Source organism: Podarcis erhardii (assembly GCF_964252035.2).
Source record: "Podarcis erhardii genome assembly, chromosome: 10".
Lineage (NCBI taxonomy): Eukaryota > Metazoa > Chordata > Lepidosauria > Squamata > Lacertidae > Podarcis > Podarcis erhardii.
Genome location: NC_138500.1, coordinates 33,555,232 through 33,575,161, shown reverse-complemented (window position 1 = coordinate 33,575,161; position 19,930 = coordinate 33,555,232). Strand labels below are relative to the sequence as shown.

General features: G+C 42.4%; 1 protein-coding gene and 2 long non-coding RNA genes across 17 annotated transcripts in view; 2 read left to right on the top strand and 1 right to left on the bottom strand.

Annotated features, from left to right (window-relative positions):
- LOC309351553 overlaps positions 1-3,475 on the top strand; it is a 59,934-nt gene extending 56,459 nt beyond the window's left edge. For all 3 annotated transcript variants that reach the window (XR_014160900.1, XR_014160901.1, XR_014160902.1), the window contains one exon: positions 3,350-3,475. This is a non-coding gene — a long non-coding RNA (uncharacterized lncRNA). The remainder of the gene's footprint in view (positions 1-3,349) is intronic.
- GRIN2B (glutamate ionotropic receptor NMDA type subunit 2B) overlaps positions 1-19,930 on the bottom strand; it is a 298,063-nt gene that overhangs the window by 228,289 nt on the left and 49,844 nt on the right. The gene's annotated exons all lie outside the window — the stretch shown is intronic.
- On the top strand, positions 10,669-16,896 carry LOC309351149. Its single transcript, XR_014160725.1, has 3 exons — positions 10,669-10,748; positions 14,222-14,314; positions 16,803-16,896. It is a non-coding gene; the product is annotated as an uncharacterized lncRNA (long non-coding RNA).

Here is a 19,930-nt window from a genome sequence, read left to right as displayed (position 1 = left end):
TACACCAAATGAGGGCCAATTTAGAGATAATAGTGTAGTGGAGGCAAAACCCACTCACTACTCCAAGAGTGAACTGCCCAGCCTCTACCAACAAACCCCCCACTGGAGGATATAATTATTACAAGTTCTCATACATAGGTGTGGGGTGTATGGGGAAGAAGTATTAGGGAAGAAGTAATTAGGGAAGGAGTAATACCTCCAGTGGGGGACACATTGTGCTCCTTCTGGGTAGTTTCTCCACCTTTGGTCCCCACCCTGCACTCAGATCTCTCCCATAGCTCCCAGAGGCTGTCAGCATGTGATCTCCCGGCCACACCCCGGGAAACGGCTTCAACTAGCCAGCTAAGCCAGGTGAGGGAAGCTGATGGGACTTCCCCTTCATGCAAAGACATGTTCTGGCAGATTGAACAGACGAGACCAATAGTGGGTCCAATGCTCAAGAAGGCCATTTCTGAACATGCTGTAGAGGGAAGTGAGGGACAGATGAGGCTCATCAACTTGGGAAGGTAGCCCATCTAGGAGAATACTCTGATCCTAAACCTCTGCTACCTTGTGGGATATCTTTGGGAGAAGCAAAGGTTAAGGAGTAAACCCTACACAAATCTGGAGTGGAGTCCCGCAGATGATTGGATGGTGCCTTGTGTGCCTCCTTCTGACAAGCTGATGCCAAGCATATTGCTATGCTTTCTGTTGGACTTCACCAGCATGGCTGAGAAGGGGGTCTTCTCGTCTGGGCAGCCCAGGACCTCCATACACATTGCCCAGGTTTGCGTCCTGGGGAGGTCACTTCGATGCCGCTAACACAGCAGTTTGACTTCACCCCCAGAGGCTCACTTCATTGTCTCGCAAGACAAATGGATGCCAACAACAATCATACATAGCCATACATAACCAAATGAAATCATTTTGCTATCATAAGTAGCACTTGTGGAAATAGAGGGATCAAGAAGATATGGAACAACATCAGTACTGGCTACTGTGCATAGGATAGGGCAGAAAGCCAACAGTAGGTGGGGCTAGCACCAATGGCAGGCACAGCCAACCAGTTCTAGTTTTGTTTCTGTCCTCCTATCCATTGAGTACTAGGAGGACATCACTGAGACTGAGGAGCAAAGTGACAGCCACTCTTGGACTGCTTGTAAGTATGAAGGCAGGCAGATTGGGATGGCTGAAGGCACACTGAGGCTGATGGAGTAGTGCCCCATTTGCCTAAATATTCCAGTCTCTGCTGTCAAGCAATTTAACAATGGAAAGCCAACTAAAACAGCCATGGCATTTAAGGAGTCGAACAAAATGAATTTAAAGACTGATCAATTTGAAGCATGATCTGCAATGGTGGGCACATAACATAGACTCATCACCAGTAATAGCAACTTCTTTCTCTTCTGAATATATTTGTATTCTGTATTCAGTTGCCACAGTCATTAAAGGCAACTGCTGTAGATTTCAGCAGCTTCAGCAATGCAACATAATATGCATGAGAAACTGTTATGTGGCAGTGAGGGACATTAACCCTAGCCCTGATTATTGCTCCCTATATACTACATACATGTGTGCTATTTGAGCTCACTTTGCAGCTGCAGTAGCCACTATGTGGGGACCAAAACTTTCATATGTAACATTTTCCATACACCTACAGCCACATTGTCAAATAATCTTCTTGCCATGGACATAATCAAAGATGCATACCAATGTACCTGCAAATGCAAGTGGCTGTGAGTGAGTTCTTCCTCTTTACCCTTGCTCTGGTTGGATTGTCTATTTAATTTCATTTATGGGCTTCACATGCTTATTCATTCAAATGTTTGTTTAGCACTTTGTTGTTGCTGTTGTTTATAAAATAAAAAAAATCCCTTTGTTTCAAATGTCACACTGTTCCAAGGGTAGTTGGGAAATGCTATTGAATGGTCATTCAGCTGGCCAATCAGCTCTATATTTCTGTTCCAATAAGGTAAAACAGGGTTCTGCTGAACTTGATCCAAAGGAAAAGGTTATACATCTGTCTAAAAATGTAGTGAGCACATTTCTACAGTAGCATTGTTGCTAAAATTATGTACATCTGTACATACCCTAAGGCAGTAAGTTGCATAGAAACAGGTTAAACTGAATTCACTGGCAACTAGCTCACACAGTCAAAGGGGCAATGAATAGGTACATACATATGTGATAAAACTCAGTCACATGCTTCTCTTTTGACAGAAATTTCATACTTAAAAGGATACATGTTTGGTTGTGCCTTCATTTCTTAACTGAGAATACCTGAGTGGCACACCCTGGAAGGAAACTACTGTGCAAATGCCTCCAGACAAAGAGGAAAAGAAATGAAATGTGCTTCAGGAGTTCTGTTCTCCGTAGCTGATAGTGCTTTACTTTTGCTTCTCAGTCGGGTCCATTAACATGCAACTAGCGTTTGCTGCTCTTCCACTGCACTCTAGTCCAGGTTTAGTTTGAACATGTGGCAAACTGGTTAATGCATGACATGCACATGCATAAGCAGCCAAGAAGAACAGAAGAATAGTAAGCGGGATAAAAGCAATCTCTGGTCTGGAAAGAAAGTGATAAGAGAGGGGTGACCCAATGTTAGAAAGGTGCAGTTACTTTTCAGACTGTGGCTAAATACTTCCAAAGCATTGAAAGCACCTAATGTGTAAAGGATACTGTCAGGAGTACCATGCCACTACCTATCATTCCTAAATATTTAATCTGATGGAGAAGCTGCTGTCATTTACTGTATCAATGCAACTTTGGGACTAGATATTGTGGGAAGCCAGTGAGTATTTTACCTGAGGAGCCAACCTTCCCAGCTAATTTGTTGCATCTCAAATTTCAGCACCCATCTGGGCAAGGGTAACAAAATGTTTTGTGCTCCAATCGTTTATATTTAATTTTCAAATCAGCTCATATTTATGTACATCTTTAAATGGATCCTGAATTCTAATAATCATCTGAAATGAATTCAGTGTCTTCATTGTGTTCAGCTATATGACTTTCAAAACTGGCTACATTTAAAAAAGCAGAAATGTTAACATCTGAAGTGCAAATGAGACACCTACTCAGTAATTGGCATAAATGCAATTGTTTTTGTTTGCTGCATCCTATTACCCTAAGTTTTTGTGATCAGTGTTTCTTTAAAAATGTCACAAATGGGAGAGAGAAGGATAGTCATGGTACTTTGGGACATATTATTTCTAAAACTGCCATCAATTCACATCAACCTTTGTTTTATATTTAGAGAAACATGTTTTGAATTATTTTTTAAATTATGATGTTTATGTCCATGGTTAACATAGAACAACCCAGGATACACCACAAAGCCAAAAATGTATTGGATATTTTTCCTCCCTGGCAGATCCGGGTCTCAGATCCTTGCAGAATCATCTACTGTGCACACATCTCCTCTTTCAAGCTTGGCCAACATACCGGAAAACAGAGAGAGATCCATTGCATGCAGTCTCCCAATAAATCACTAATGCTGCTTTGTTGTCATTGCTACCATTGAGTTCCAGGGCTTATTCCCATTAAGAGGATGATGCTAAAAGCTGTGACAGTGGACTGATAGAAAGGATGGGGAGAATCTTCTATTAAGCAAGGTCAAGGGTGGAGAAATGATGGCGCAAACAAAAAAATGCTATTAAAAATAATGGTCTTGCCCAGAAAAAAATAAAATCCTCCGTTCTGCATTACCAAGTCATGACTGGAAGGCCAAAACAACAATAAAATATAATCTAAAAACTTAAAATATAATCTAAGTCCCAAAACTATGAATAAATAAATACTGTAAAATAAATAAATAAAAGACCAATGGCAGTTGTACTGTGTATTCCTGCATTCTTATCTGGGAACTAGAAATGTTCCAGTGCTTGGACTTCCATCACTAATGAATGGTCCACTGTGCTGTGTCTTCCATGAAATCCCTGTCTTTCTTCTCTACTTCCTACCAAAAAACGTCTGACCCAAGAACTGCTTTTTTGCCATAAAAGTAAAATACAGAGATTAAATAACTCTTTATTTAGCTTGCAATACTCTAATCCCAGACTTTGGGTTTTGCACAGCAGCACCATTTATACTTCAGATGGATACAACTGCTGATGCAACTCTAGTTCTGCTGCAAGTTAGGAGCACTGGCCTATACTCTAGTATTCCTTTTAGTACAAAACCGTTTTGTCGTGGAATAATTTCTCCCATGACAGTAGACATCTGTCATGTATGAGCTAGTTGAGATTCCTGCATTACAGGGGTTTGACTAGACAACCCTCAGAGTCCCTTCCAAGTCTGCAATTCTATTATTCTTTCAGAAGGTAAGCCATTTGGGAAGAACCCAATAGCATGACAATGTTTTTTACAATGTTTAGAGATGATGAACATATGCAGAATTTTCCTGGTATGCCAACGCTAACTTCAGTTTGTCTGTTTTTGGGCATTTAAGATGAATGATGCAAGTGGAAACGCAATCAATATTTTTAGAAAATCTATGGACGGGAATGCTACTCAGCATTATGATGGCCACCGCCTATCCAACACTGGGTATAAAACCATAGTATAAAGATAGAGAATTATATAATCCATGTTAAGTTCTTTAAAGTGGATTGCCTCCTAGATTGCTAGAAATGTTAATCTGCTCTTGATATAAGCATGCTCATTAAATAGTGCAGATATAACATACTATTACTGATGACACTTTACATTGCAGGGCCTCATTTTAAAATCAAAGATGTCCTCACTAAATTTAATTTGTAAGCATGAGTGCTCTGCTTTGCTTTGCAATGCTTGCAGTTAGGCCACAAAATATAATTAATTCTGCTTTCTATCTAGGGACTTTTAACCATTAATCTACCTAATCGTTAATATATATTTTTGTATGATTTGTGCCTTTCTATCTTCCTGGTTCACTTATTCTGTATTTAATTCAGTTACTCAAACTGATAACATCCTTAAGCACCTATAGTGACCCGATCATTTAGGAAGGCAGCAGTCTAATAACTTTAACTGAAAATACAACATTAACGAAGTAGGATGACAAGTCTATAGCCAATTAGTCAGTTTACTGAGCAGACTTCTGAACACTTGATTATTTGTTAACAAATAATCTTCAAAATATTTTGTGGGTTTGATCCCTATGTGTATTTTTAAAAATCACAAATTGTTAATAAATTAAAAGCATAAATACTTTAGCCAGTTATCCCCTCCAGATTATATTCCTGTCATTTTTAAAAATACCAGGTATGATTGTGTGTCTGTTATCAGATCTTTTACTTAGCGATCTGTAGGTGCCCTCTTAAGTGCACTGCTAGAATTACTATAATACGTATACTGCACATAAATGAATAGTTAGATTTCAACAACCTATTGCACAAACCCGATCAACCATTTTAACTCAGAACCAAGGTATCCAGGTTTGTGGATACATTTATAGAAAAGATAAAAATATCATATTTCACATTTACAATAAAAGCATTTTCACATTTTCACTCTCCCTCTCTCTGCTTTACTAAAAGGAAGTACCAAGTTTCTTTCTCCCTCCTAATAACATTTGTTAGCTAGCAAATGGGTCTATGGCCTGGCCTGCTTTAAACACATGGTGTGTGCGCCCGCCCCCCCCCAAGAGAGCTCACCCACTCCCCAGTATACAACCACATCACTAAAAATTAAAGTTGAATTATGCATCAGCACTTGTGAGAAGCAGTGCTGAGCACTCACAACACCAAGGGCATATCACTGAATGAGACTGAAGCTTTTGGGGTTTCTTTTTTTAGATTTAAAGGGAAACCTCCTTTACCCATTTTTTCTTTTCTCTAATTACTTCTCACTCTGCTTCTCACTTGGGACATGAAAATGAGGCTGGTGCCGTAGTGTTAGTCAATGCAGAGATCCATTTTTGTATCATATTTGTGAGATTGCTTGCAACTGTATTAAGTTTCACTACATACCCTGTTAAAGTTTTTTTCTATTTACAGAGTTGCTTGGAATGGCAGCTAAGTCCCTATGTAGATACAGGCACAGAGAGAAAAACAGAAAGTTTGGGGCGAGTTCCCCCCTCCCCCTTAGAATTAATTACTTCTCTAAAAATAACCAACATGCTATTCACAGTCTTTCAAGACTGTTCATCAAGTGATGCCTTTTCCCAGGGCTCAGGAGAAATTAGAAAAAGGTAAAAAATGCTGACCCATCACTGTCTGTCTGCTTCAATGGGTGCTTGGAGCTCAGAGTATGACTCAACAAGTGGACCAAACTACTAGACGAGACAAAAAAGAACAGAAACAAACCCTCTTGCACCTAGCAAGCTGAAACATCAGGGCCATGTGTCCTAGCTTGTCCACCAACCTGCTGCAGGTCAATGACTCACGGAAGATGGCCTTCATTGACTGTTAGCTGAAAATGCTCAACATTTACCTAAGTGCTCTACAGGAAACCAGACTCACTTCTAATGGCAACCTCCAATAAAAGAACTACGCCTTTTTATGGCAAAGAGGGCATCGAGAAGAACCATGTATTCATGATGTAGAAACTCTCTTCTGTCTGCAATAGAACTGCCAACAGAGGGCTCAGAACACTTGTTCTTCCTCTGCCTCTCAACTACATCATCCAGTTAACATCTCGAGCATCTACACTCCCACCATGTACTCTGACATACGAACAATGGACAAGTTCTATGAAGAACTAAACCAAGCTGTCAGGAGGGTCCAAGCTTGCAGACACCTAGCCCTGCTGGGAGAATTCAATGCCAGAGTTAGGGGCAAGTGTCACACATGCATAGGCCACTTTGGTACCGGCAGCATGAACAAAAACGGACATGTTCTTCACTCACAAAATGTATGAATGCATGAAGAAAACCTTTGGATCAACAGTCAGGAAAGCTACTTCACGAAAATCAGCACAGACTGCAGCAAGCAGATGAACCAATGGGCAGAGCAGTATCATGAACTGTCCTTCCCCAAAACATGGTTGCTGATGCAGCAGTTGACAGCATCCAGACTCTACCTGTCTTGGAAGAGCTGGATCTCCCTCCCTCTCTCCCTTAATGAGCTGAAGAACAGCATCAACTCCCATGCATGTGGTAAAGCCCCAAGACAAGAGAATCCCAACAGAAGTGCTGAAAGCCAGCCTCAATGACAGGCTCTATCCCAAGTCACAATGTGGCTTTAGAGCTCAGAGGTCACATGATTTTCTCACTGCATCAGCTGCAGGAGAAATGCCAAGAGCAGAGACACCCCTTGTACATCGCTTTCATAGGCCTGATGAAGGCCTTTGACCTCGTCAGCCCAAAAGGACTCCTCACACTGCTCAATAAGAAAGAATGCCCACCTAAGATCCACAAGATCATTGTGTCCTTCCACAAGAACGTGTTGCACCACCCAGTATGATAGCTCATCTTTGGATGCCTTCCCTATAAAGTGTGATGTGAAGCAGGCCTGTGTTCTCTTTTTGGCATATTCTTCTCCCTGCTGCTCTCAAATGCTTTCAGCTCAATTTAAAACAGTGTGTACATCCATTCAAGGAGCTATAGGGGTCCGTTTAACCTAAAACATCACCATGCCACAATAGAAGTATGGTGGGCCCTTATCCAAAAGATGTTGCTTGCAGATGATGCAGCCTTGCCAACAAACTCTGTGAAAGCTCTGCATGGTCTTATCAACCATTTTGCCCAAGCCAACATGGAATTCAGCCTTACCATAAGCCTGACAAAGACCAACATCTTGAGTCAGGATGTTGCCAGCACTCTGTGCATCAGCACTGGTGACCACACACTTGAGATGGTAGATGATTTTGTCTACCTGGGTGCCACCAATATGCATAACCAGCAACCTCTCCATTGACACTAAGCTGGACAAGCATATTGGCAAGGCAGCTACAGCAATGGCTCATCTCTCCAAAAGGGTATAGGAAAATGCTAACTACTAGGCTTGCATGTTGAGCACTTTGTTTTATGGTAGTGAGATGTTGCACCAAAGCACCTCAGGGAAGCTGTGCCTGCAGCCGCGGGAAGCAGTGGTGGAAGAAGCAAAGGGGGGAGAGAGCGGGGGGTGGGCAAGCAGTGGCAAGAAAGATGTGGCAGGGGGGAAAGAGGTGGCAGTATGCCGTACCGGCATGTATCACCTCAAAAAAAGCTTGATAAAGGGTCTGGAAATCAAGCCTTATGAAGGACAGTGGAGGGAGTTGAGTATGTTGAGCCTGGAAAAGAAGAGACTGAGAGGATATATGATAGCCATATTCAAATACATAAAGGCCTTTCACATGAATGATGGAGCAAGCTTCCTTTCTGTTGTTCCAGCGGGCAGGGCCCAAACCAATGGATTGAAGTTACAACAAAGGAGATTCTAACTAAACATCAGGAAGAACTTTATGATGGTAACAGCTGTTTGACAGTGAAACAGACCTCTTCAGAAGGTGGTGAACTCTCCTTCATTGGAGGTTTTTAAGCAGAGGTTGGATGGCCATCTGTCATGTTTGCTTTAGTTGAGATTCCTGCATTGTAGGGGGTTGGGCTAGATGACCCTTGTGGTACCTTCCAACTCTACAATTCTATGATTTTACTATCTGGATTAAATTCCACCACTGAAGTTTTAAAAAAACAACTTAGAAAAGTTCCTGAAATGACATGGTAGTGCACTGAGGAAAGGATGACATTGCTTCTTTTCAAACCAGCACTGAATAGGTACTCTAGAGAAGAGGTAGCATAGCAGAATCATATGGTGTCCTGAAGGTACATCATCTTAAAAGAAAGAGAGAAAGAAAAGAGCTAACAAAACGAAGCCAGCAAGTATTGTTTGTGATGTAACAGGCTTGGTCAAGTGCCCAAGACAATCATGCATCCCATTCACCTATCAAAGCAATCTTCTTGAAAGTCCCACTGACAAAAGTGCCTGCCTATAGTAATTTCTTGGCAAATCTGCAAACCTGAAATCAAATGAGTTTTCAGAAATGCCTGTATCTATCATATTCATTGGTTCACAGTGAGACGGAGGGCGGGGCGGAATCATGCAAAGGAGAAGTCACCCTGTGACCTCTGCCATCACTTACATGTTGCCATAAAGTGTTGGACTTGAACATGGAAAACTCAGGTTCACATTCCTGCTCAGCTCTGAAGATCAGTGGGCGACATAGGGCAAGTCTCAGCCTAATCTCTCTTAGTTGTTCCGAGGCTAAAACAGTACCATGACTGATTGGAGGAGGAAGAATGTGAATCACAGTAAGACTGGGGGCCACAGGAGCAGGACTTCCATTTCCAGGATGCCCATAATACATACATGAAGCAATTCCTCCTTGGGTTTGCCTTCATTCTGCACACTCCTGCCTGTATTTGGCTACAGCCCTGGGAATTCCTAAGCGGCACAGATGGAGCCCCTGCTGCATCCATCCTAACATTGACAAATCAGCCAGAGTGTTTAACTTCCTCCTTTGCTGCTTGAGGATCTTCCTTCTATGGAGAGAGACCCTCAAATCCTTTCAATCAATTCTGCTTTTCATCTCTGCAGTCCCATGGGTGTTCTCTTAAGTGCTTATCTCTGAAGAAGTCTGAGGTGATAACAACACCCAAGGGAATTCCACCATGATCCCAGGGTTAAAATTGTTTCTCTTTGCTGAATAAGGCAAAAAGTGGCAGAACGAAGGGAGGGGAGGCAGGTAGTTGAAACAGGAAACCCAAAGAAAGTTAAGAATGCATATGAATTAAGTTAAGCTTTCCATACAAATTCTATCCACTGAGATAAAAATACAAATAAATGGAAAGGCTGTAATGGGCTGGGGGTGGAGAAATAGAAAAGATTATTAGGCAAAGAATGATAGCATAGCTGTTGCATTCCATCTTCACTGTCCAACGCTGTAAAAGGATAGTTTCCCTTCAAGGGGAAACTGTTCCCTAGTAGGAAGATGATAAGGGACTTATGTATAATTTGTGCATGGCTATTTTGATTCCACTCAAATCACATCATTTATTTCCTCATGTGCAAAGCAGTCCCTTGAAAAGACAACTACGCCATAGAGGTAATATATAAATCAGATACTACATACATAGTCTCCAATCCTTTATTAGCTTACATGCTTATTTGTGGGCCATTATTAACAGCAACTGCTATATTTCTCTGCAACTTCTTATATTCCAAGTCAGTAGTAGTAACCAACGTTTTTGGCAAGCGTGCCATTAAGCCCTAAGTATGAGGCAGTGCTACAATCTTATTATTTATTTCATAAAATTTATACACCACTTGATTGTAAAAAGCACACCCTCAAAGTGATTTCTACAAAAAAGTAAAACAGTATGATCAAGAAAAAGCCACAACCGTACTTTAAAACATACTAAGGTTAAAATACCAAAACAAATTGAAATTATCTCAACTCTCTTAAGCATCCGGGTAGGCTTGTCTAAACAAGAATGTTTTTGCAGGCGCCCACCAAAAAGAGTACAGTGAAGGCACCTGCCTGATCTGAATTGGCAGGGAGTTCCAAAGGGCAGGTGCTGCCACACTAAACGGTCAAGTTCTTACAAATGCAGAGCAGGTATTATGTGGCACCTGTAGCAGTGCTAGTTGCGCTGATCAAAGAGGTCAAGTGGGCACATGTGGAGCAAGGTGATCTCGTAAGTGCACAGTACATGTGTACTGTAACTCATGGAGGGTTGGACCACTGAGTTCCAACTGATGAGGAGACTAACCCCAGACTCTTCCTGGAGGGGGGGCGTAGCTGGGTCTGCACCACAATGAATGAAGATGATGATGATGATGATTGGCCTAACAAATGGACCATTGATATAAGTAAGGTCTTTTTCTTTTGCCCCTGTGATACTATCAAAATACATAGTATGTTGGTACAATGATCTGTGCATTCTGTATGTGCGCACACTCCCTTCTACATATTGCCTGGAATGGGGGTTTGATTGATAATAAAAGTCAGTAGGGCCAACTGGCCCCCAACCACACCTCCCAAGAGAACAGTATTTATTCTAACTCTATCTAAGAAGTGTGAGATAAAAAATAAAATAAAATGTTACAAATAAAATGAGGAAACATTTTCATATCACCAAGCACAATCTTTTTATACATTGGGGTGTGCGTTGTTTCTATTGGTAAGTGATTGGTGAGTCCAAGATACCCTTAGAAATATTAAACCCAGCATTTCAGGCACTGGTGAACTATTGCTGCCAACTGGAAAACTGAGGATATATGTGTAGCTATCAAGAGAGGCTAAAAATATATGACTAGTCCAGGCATAGGCAAACTCGGCCCTCCAGATGTTTTGGGACTACAACTCTCATCCTCCCTAGCTAACAGGACCAGTGGTCAGGGATGATGGGAATTGTAGTCTCAAAACATCTGGAGGGCCAAGTTTGCCTGTGCCTGGACTAGTCATTCACATACACCTTTGCAGATAGTGCTTATTCCATTTCAGTGTGAAGACCAACATGTGAAGAAACTGCTAAATTTCTCCCCCTAGTGACTGCAGAGCTTTAATCATTTATGAGCTATCATGAGAGAGGGCTTGGAAATTGTCGCCCTGTCTATCTAAGCCCTAACTTCAGTTTTCCACACACATCTTAAGACGATAATTTTTAAAAGCAGGGAATAAACCCCAGTGAATACTGTAGCGCCTACTTCCAAGTAAATGTGCAGAGGGTTACACTATGTGGTTCTTTCCTCACCAGTTCATATTCCTACATTGTCCCACTAAAGGGTATGGAAAGGCACGGTAGTGCCTAAGGCAAAGTCTACTGAGACATGACAGATTCCATCATAATTCTTCTACTCGCCCCAGCAAAGATAAAGCACTGTTAATTCACTTAATCTCCTATCCCAGGCACCTCTACTGCTTGTGCATGGAGATTTATTGACCGTTTCCTTTAGTCCATCATACTCTAGGCTTTTCTGGGATATCAAAAGGAATTTACGGCCTATGGAAGTTAAATAAGCTGCAAAAAAAAGTGCTCTCCTTTGTCACTTTGTATTAGGCTGCCCCACACCTATCTGTTACCTCTTAGCTATGAGGGCAGGACTTTAATAATAATAATAATAATAATAATAATAATAATAATAATAATAATAATAATAAATTTTGTTTATATCCCGCCCTCCCCAGCCGAAGCCGGGCTCAGGGCGGCTAACAACAATCAAACAATCAAACAATCAGATAATCACACATTCTAAAAGTATTTCATTATAAAAATCAATTAAAATCAAATTAATGGCAACTGATTAAGCAAGATGCTGTGCAGGTTGCCAGAGGAGGGAGTCAGGCTGCGCCCTGACCAAAGGCCTGGTGGAACAACTCTGTCTTGCAGGCCCTGCGGAAGGATGTCAGGTCCCGCAGGGCCCTAGTCTCTTGTGACAGAGCGTTCCACCAGATTGGAGCCGCAGCCGAGAAGGCCCTGGCTCTAGTTGAGGCCAGCCTAACCTCTCTGAGGCCTGGGACCTTGAGGATGTTATTATTTGCAGACCGTAGGTTTCTCTGTGGGGCATACCAGGTGAGGCGGTCCCGTAGGTACGAGGGTCCTAGGCCGTATAGGGCTTTAAAGGTTAAAACCAGCACCTTAAACCTGATCCTGTACTCCACCGGGAGCCAGTGCAGCTGGTATAGTACCGGATGAATGTGATCTCGCAGCGAAGACCCCATAAGGAGTCTCGCCGCGGCATTCTGCATCCGCTGGAGTTTCTGGGTCAGTCTCAAGGGCAGCCCCACGTAGAGCGAGTTACAATAATCCAGTCTGGAGGTGACCGTCGCATGGATCACAGTGGCTAGGTCAGGGCGAGAGAGATAAGGGGCCAACTGCTTAGCTTGGCGGAGATGAAAAAATGCCGCCTTTGTTGTAGCTGTAATCTGCGCCTCCATAGAGAGGGAGGTATCGAAGATTACACCCAAACTCTTAACGGACGGTGCTGGCACTAATTGCACCCCCGCAAGAGATGGGAGTTGCCCCCTCAATCCCATATCGTCCCGCCCCAGCCAGAGGACCTCTGTCTTCGAAGGATTTAACTTCAACCGGCTCCCACGTAACCATCCAGCCACAGCTTCCAGACATCTCGCCAGTGTGTCTGGGGCCGAGTCAGGATGGCCATCCATCAACAGATAGAGTTGGGTTTCATCAGCATACTGATGGCAACCCAGCCCAAAACTCCGGACAAGCTGGGCGAGGGAGCGCATAAAGATGTTAAAAAGCATCGGGGAGAGAATCGCACCCTGAGGCACTCCACACACCAAGGAGTGGCGCGATGACAATTCCCCCCCGAGCGCCACCCTCTGTCCCCGACCAGAGAGAAACGAGCGCAGCCATTGAAGGACTGTGCCCTGGATCCCCACGTCGGCAAGGCGGTGGTCCAGGAGTTCGTGATCGACCATGTCGAAGGCTGCTGACAGATCTAGAAGAATCAGCAGCCCCGACCCGCCTCGATCCAGCTGCCTGCGGAGATCATCTGTTAGGGCGACCAGAGCCGTCTCGGTCCCATGACCAGCGCGGAAGCCGGACTGGAATGGATCCAGAAGTCCAGAACCTCACTCAACAGAGTAAGCAAGAAGACTGCCAAACATAGCAGGCCTGACTGACCACCTTTTGAAGTAGAATCAAAGTAAGGGAAAACGTCAAAGGTCATCTGTGCCCCTGCCAGTACAGATAAGTCACATAACCAACTAAAGAGCCTATCAGCAGCCTATCAGACTGCTATGTTTAGACATTAAAATTACCTATCTAAAAAAAAAACTTTTGCTCAGTTTTCCAGCTTCGACTGCTAAGAAGGGAAATTGCTTCAATCAACTAAACCCTTAAGGAGCTGGAAGTTTACTGGACATAAAGAGCTCTGCTGGATCAGGTCAAAGGTCATCAAGTCCAACATCTTGTTTTCACAGTGTGCAGATGCCAACGGGAAGACCACAGCCAGGACCCAAGTGCAACAGCAACTCTGCCTTCTTGTGTTCTCCAGCAACTGGTATTCAGAGGCATCTTGCCTCCAACAGTGAAGATAGAACAACAAAGCCATGCCACTGATAATCCTGTCCTGGCTGGTATGTAGGAGAACAACTGTAAGAGTTGTTGTGTGCGAGCGGAAGGGCTGGGAGCTGGAGGGAGAGACATTCCTTGCTCTGTGCTGAACATAATCTGTGGCTTTGGGCAACCCTGGAAACCTAACGGGAAGCCAAATCTATGGGAGTGTTAATGCTGTGAGCCCTTCCATCCTATGCTCAGTGTATAGGTGTAAACAAAACTATAAATATATATAAAGTATAACTATTTAACTTAAAGACACTGCAGCCTCCGCTAACCTTTATCCCAAGGAAACTGAATCTTGGGTAAACACTTGGAACCCCTGGATTCTCTTGCCAGTCAGAAATTGAGGTAGTGTGTAATATTATTATTTTTTAAGTTTAGTTGCTAGAACTGTACACAGTATTCCAACAGTGGTCACACCATGGATTTGTACAACAGCATTATAATATTGGCAGTTTTATTATCAATCCCTTACCTAATGATCTCTAATGTGGAATTTGCCTCTTTCACAGAGCTGCTGCACACTAAGTGAAAATCTTCATGACCACAATGTACATTTCTGGTCAGTGTGACGCTGTTGGATTTCCTTGGCAATTATCCATTTACATATATGTTGAGTTTGATAGCACTATGGTCACTGCCCCCAATCAGTTCAACAGCATCATGTACATCCCACTTCTGCTCCTGGGAACCACTTCTAATTAAATCCAGTATCACCACATCTCAGATCCCTGATCAATAGTCAAGGGGAACAGCCATTATGGGTATCTGGACATTTTACCTCTTTGCAGTGACTGGCACACACAAGCACCCATTCTATGTGAGGGTAATTGAAATCACCCATTGCTACAGCATTTCCTCCTCTGGATGCCTCCTTTGATTTCATTTCCCATCTCAAGATCACCCTGTGCTTTTTGGACAGTGGGATAATTATATGTTCCCAGTACTAAACTACTCTTGGAGCCCAGCATTACCACTCACAGTGATTCTGTGGAGAAGTCTGTCCCTTTTTGGATTCCTAGCTTGTTGGTCTCTTATGTCCTCTGTGATGTACAGAGCAATATCACCTCATATCTATTGTGTTTATAAATGATGAACAGATGAGGTCACTTCCAAGGTAACTTTGTGGCTTCACGTGCATAGAAACCTTGACATCATCACAACTAGCTGTCAAGTGACTGAATTAATTATTCTACATCCAGATTCTCAGATTAGACAAAGGCACTGGTATTAAAATGTCCAAATGTTTCCACAGTCCATGATCACATAGGACCGTTTAAGATGAAAAGCCTCAGGAATCAGGGTAAAATCCAGCTCATTTCCCTCTCACTCAGGTATCCTGCAAATTCCACATGAGCCTATTTATTTGAATTAATCTGGCTTTTTATCGTGGGGAGGGGTGGGGAGAGATGGTGTCTATTTTTACACAAGAACCAGCCAACTATTTCAGGAGAGACTGAATAACGTAAAAGGGAGGGCATGCAATAGTTAAAGAGTCATTTAATATGTTTGATAAAGATGTGTTCTCACTTCTAAGCGAATTGGGTCTAAGCTGGAATCAGAATCCAGTATCCCAAATTGAATGAAACTATCAACTTGAGGAATCCTTCTGAGTACTGTAACAAGCCTAGCACAATTATTATCCATTCTATAATAAGTCCTGAGTACATGCCATGTTCATAATAAAATATCCCCCAAGTTACACTGCAGACTACTATAGTATACATGGCGTTTTCATTAGCAAATGCTTGCTTTTTAAACAAAGTTTCCAAAAGCTCAAAACTGTCAATATAAACATAAATAACACTTCAACACACACAGTTTCAAACGCAAAGAATGCTGTAAATACTAAGCAAAGCAGGGAGAAAGACATGATGCAATGGTGTGTAAGTCAGTGATTTTAAAACACCCTCCAACATACCTAGTATGAAGCCAACACGCTTAAAGCAAATATATGAGCTGCAGCTTAGCTCATCTGCATACACATCAAGACTCATTTAACTGTTAGCTCTGAATGAAAACCTACTCTCTAACACCCTTATCTTGCTTATTCTCATGGTGCACTTTAAACTTCAAAACTATTATTTTACTCAGTTTGGCTCCCATCCTTCACAACTGAAATCTCACTATTTCTACTGAAATTAATGGGACTTCAGCGAGAGTAGCTGAATTGCAGTTTGGGAATTTAAAAGACCTATTTATTATTTTTACAGCAGCAGTGGGTTTTGTGTCCAGCTGGCATCACGTGTGAGTTGATAAGAGAAACTCTTCTAACTGGACAAGGTTAAGTCTTATAGAAAACAACCACTATGTTTGCCTGGTTCAGACAGAAAAGGCAGGAATAGTGAATTGTGGTACATAAAGGCAAAGGAGGAAACACCACAATCACAGAAAGATGAACTACAGGAAATGGCCAACACTGAGGCAGGGGGACAAGGACATACAGGGTGAATCTAAAGGCTACCACCACAAGACACTTGGTTGCTTTTGCTGCTACAGACTACTCTTGAATTTCTCAGCAAGGATAAAGCTAAGATTTGTACACACATAGTACTTAATATGCATGTAGTACTTTAAATTATGCAAAGTACTTCACATGCATTATCTAGTTGTTATCCTTACAACAGCATAGTATGGTAAGTGAGCACTTTTATTCCCGTTACTGGAGATAGGAGGGCCACTTCTCACCCACAGTACTACACCAGCCCATGACTCAAGGAACCAATTACTTGAAAAATCAGAAAATGTGACACTTCATATCTTTATTATCCTTACACTGGGGAAAAAGACAGATTACTAATGCACTAAGGAACATATTTGTATTTTCAAAATGCAGCCTGTACTGACCAGTGGGGTGGTGATGAGGAACTGGATCCGGACAAGGTGCCAGAATCCAAAATCCCCAACGCTCACAAAGCCAACTTTGACAGGTAGGTGAGACCACCAATCTGTCAATCACCAGATTACATGTGGGCAGCAGCAGGGGGAGGGGATGATTAACATGTAGAGTCAAAACTACATATAGGCAAAACAACCCCTCGGAACTAATAAATTTTACCTTCTAGAATTGGTGCAAGATCTTGCGATGGCCTTGAGAGCCCAAGCAATAATCTCTCAGAGACCAGTAAGCAAGTAGAAAGCTTAAAAGCTCTTTCTGTGCCAGGAAAACCCAGGAAAAAAATAGGTTTTAAGCCCTCTGCCTTGCATGCATTTAATTTGAATTATTGCAGCTGACTAGCCACCACATGCGTAAAACTGCAACAGAGCAAGTGAAATCTGCATAAATTGCAATCCTACTGTAATGACATCTAGTGGTTGACATCTGTCAAAGTTCAAAGGTGGTAACCGCCGATCAGCTGATTGGAACCTCATTTGAAGATGTGCTTTCAGCACCAATCCAATCACCAACCCAGCGTCAGTCAAAGAGTGGCTTCAAAGAGCCTTGCTCTGGAAAGGGGAAAAACCGCTCTGTTTCTGAACAGAGTGTTTTTTTTTCTAAGTGGAACTTCATTTCCCTATCTCCAGAAGAAGTGGTTTGGATTCAAAGCACTTACTCCAGTGCTTTAAACCCAAAGCAACTCCACTAGGGAGCTCCCTAGTGCCATGGATCCTATTGGAGTACCAATCAGAGCTGAATGGGAGCCCTGCTTGCAAAGATAATATCATAGAATCATAGAGTTGTAGAGTTGGAAGGGACCCCAAAGGACATCTAGTCCAGCGCCCTACAATGCAGTGGGGCAAGCAGCCATGGTTTGTGGGAAGCTTGTGGTTTGTGGACCAAACTGGCAGCTGTGGCAGGCCTAATTAGACCCACAGGCTGCAGTTTCCCCACCATGATATGTATGGTAGGGGTAATGTGCATAACAACCAGCCACTGTGTGCATTCACCATACCTCATGGATAACGTGTGAATAACCTATTCATTAAGAGGAAACTGTGTGCACATTTTTCAATCATTATATATCCTCTCCAACAGGCCTTGGGGAACTTGCATATTTCAACAAATTTTTGTACACTCTCTGAACAATACGCACACTCTCTAGTCAAATTCACACTTTCCAATAAATGTGCCCTTTGTTCCTATCTCAAATTCAGGGGTGAGCAGCCCATTGTCCAAAAGTTCCATGCAGAACACTGTATAATTTTATGCATGCACATAAACAGGACCGAACTTAATAGACTTAATTTGACGTAGTAATCTGACATTTGAATTAGTCCTTGCTAAATGAACTGATATTGGAATGGTTATTAGAAATCCCAATGCAACACTGTTGCCACAGTCATAGTTTTCTGCTTTGCATAAACTGACTTTCCTTTTAGATACAGATAGGTAGCCGTGTTGGTCTGCCATAGTCAAAACAAAATTAAAAAATTCCTTCCAGTAGCACCTTAAAGACCAACTAAGTTAGTTCTTGGAACTAACTTAGTTGGTCTTTAAGGTGCTACTGGAAGGAATTTTTTTATTTTGTTTTTCCTTTTAGACACAGCGTAATTGTCTAGTTTATGGGAAAACCAAAGTTATCCAAGATGCTTTGACATGGTAATTTCCCCAGAAGTGGGGAAAGTAGTAGCTCCAAGAGATTATACCTAATAGAGGTGGATTGCATGGTTATCATTTCTTCCTATCACAGGCATACTTGAATGATGAGAAAGCTTCCCCAGACTCAAATCAACATGGGCTTCCCTAAAACAAGCTAAAGGGGTATAAAAGGCTGCAGGCTCAACTAAAGGGTTTGCATGGTGATGACAGCTTTGCCACAACCTACCTGGTGTGGCTTTGTGACCCACCTATGGGTCTCCACACACTGGTTGAAAACCTATGCATATAGGATTGCACTTCCTCAGAAGTACCGGTTTGCAGCTTGGGGATGCTGCTAGATCTGGCATTGCTGAATATCCAAGAGGTACTTGTGGCTGAGAGTGTGTTTGTCGAGCTTTGAGTGCTTACTGAATACCTTCCTCTTTCAACAAGCCTTGTATTTTGAGCTCTTTCTCAGCCTGCATCGGTATTGCAATTGCTTTTAAGATGCTTTATTGTTTTATTACTTGTTTGCTGCTCTGGGTTCATCTGGGGAGAAGGGCGGGGATATAATTTTAAAAAATAAAAATAAATTGAGGTTGGTTAGGAACAGGCTTGAAAGTTAATTTTAAGCTCAGGCGCATTCTGCAGTGAAATTTCCTAATGCAAATCAGGAGCATGAACACAGCAAGGTCTAGAGATCTCACCTCTTGCACTGCCATGTGCACTTCCCAACTCTCACCCGCCTCCACTATCTCCTTCACTTTTTCACTGACAATTTTGTGGCAGTGATGAGGACAGATACTGTTGTGTGGCCTTCATTAGGCTCTGAAACACAGCACTAGGACTCTGAGTCCCAAAATTTCAAGGATCAAAGACCTTAACAAAGGCCAGGGCAGCAACCTTTTTCATTGTCACCAAAAAGTATGTTTCATTGAGACAGAGCAGCTGTGTGGAAGGCAGTAGGGACAGTGCCAGGAAAGTTAAGTACAAGCCGAAACTGAACTGTTTGGATAATTGGACTTCATAACCAGCTGGAAAGCTCCAAAGTGGAGGAGTCATATTCTCTCAACGCCACAATTCTGAACTTTAACACTGCCAATACTGGACTCTATAGCAAGCACTATGTCTAACTGAGAACTATATTGGAACCTACATTTGAAAATGAGAGAATCAAAAATTAACTGCCCTACCAGAAGGATTCTGGCTCATTAATATACAGCATGTGTATTGCAGGTAGGTGGGCCAGAGGCGCACCTAGGCTCCCTTGCATCCCTGTGGAATGCCCTCCCATCAGATGTCAAAGAACTAAACAACTATCTGACGTTTAGAAGACATCTGAAGGCAGCCCTGTTTAGGGAAGTTTTTAATGACTGATGTTTTAATGTATTTTTTATCCTTTGTTGGAAGCTGCCCAGAGTGGCTGTGGAAACCCAGCCAGATGG